Raw genomic sequence first — 994 nt, 5'->3', positions numbered from 1 at the left:
GTGAGTTCTGCTCTTTTGCCTCTCTTTTCCCCCCTATTCTTGCTCTTTCATCTCTCTCTCTTTTTTCGGAATCGATCCAAACTTCTCTGTAGCACCCACCCACGGCGCCCCTTGTTGGGGCAGCGCGGCTCCCCTCTCGTGGACGTCCGGCGGCAAGGGTCTTCCGAGCCCCTTCTCTTCGTGAGCACCCGAACCCGGGAGGGGTGGGCCGGTCGAGCGTGGGAGAGCACCCGGGATGGGGGACTTGGAGATGCCATTCATTCTCTCTCCCAGAGTGTGGGCACCCTACACACCTGCCCGGCAGACCCTGGCGGAACAAACTCCTTCAGGTCCTCAGTATCACCCTTCTTGGAAGAGGAAAGGGGAGCGGAAAAGACCGAAGGAAGCAAACGGGAGAAGGGAAAGAAAGCCTCTCTGTGCACCCCGGAGCTGGGTTGGCAGAAGGGTGCCCGGCGGAGTAGGGGGGGGGGGTGGAAACGTTCCCCGCCGGATCGCAAGTAAGCTCAGCATCCTTCCCCGGTCCATCTCCTCCTTCCTCCGCCCCCCGCCCGCGCAGCTGGTTGGGAGCGGCGGCGGAGAGGGGCCTAGAAGTTAGTGGCAACTTCTCCATCCCGGGAACACTCGGGCGCCCGGGCGCTTAAGTTGGAGCCGGGATTTTGAAAGCCGCGGCACCCCGCATTTCGAGCCCTCGCTGGCGGTAGTGAGGTCGGTCCTGAAGGGGCTTCTGGAGTGACTGTGGGTTTGGAGCGGGCCTGGAGGCAGGAAGAGGTGCTGCCCTTTTAGCAGGACCAAGACATCACAGGTACGGCCTCGGGTCTGCACCGTGTCTCCCTCCTGCGGTCCTGATCCGAGCGTGGCGGCCTTCTCCGAGCGCTTCACTGCGGAGGCTCTCGGGGCGGCGGAGCGTGGGTTTGGGCAACCACCGTAAGAGGCACAAAGCAGGCAGGTGGCAGGTACGGGGAGCGACACGCGTGTGCCGGGGAACTGCACAGAG

General features: G+C 63.4%; 1 protein-coding gene across 6 annotated transcripts in view; it reads left to right on the top strand.

The window, feature by feature from the left end:
• SATB1 (SATB homeobox 1) overlaps positions 1-994 on the top strand; it is a 101,586-nt gene that overhangs the window by 964 nt on the left and 99,628 nt on the right. Inside the window, exon 2 of one of the 6 annotated variants that reach the window (XM_082685208.1) lies at positions 274-497. The exons of the other annotated variants lie outside the window; for them this stretch is intronic. The gene's annotated coding sequence lies outside the window, so the exon portion shown is untranslated. The remainder of the gene's footprint in view (positions 1-273; positions 498-994) is intronic. 6 annotated transcript variants of the gene reach the window in all.

Source organism: Mustela nivalis (genome assembly GCF_964662115.1).
Source record: "Mustela nivalis genome assembly, chromosome: 1".
NCBI classification, from domain to species: domain Eukaryota; kingdom Metazoa; phylum Chordata; class Mammalia; order Carnivora; family Mustelidae; genus Mustela; species Mustela nivalis.
The sequence above is the reverse complement of the archived record's forward strand: the minus strand, read 5'-3'. Positions and strand labels throughout refer to the sequence as shown.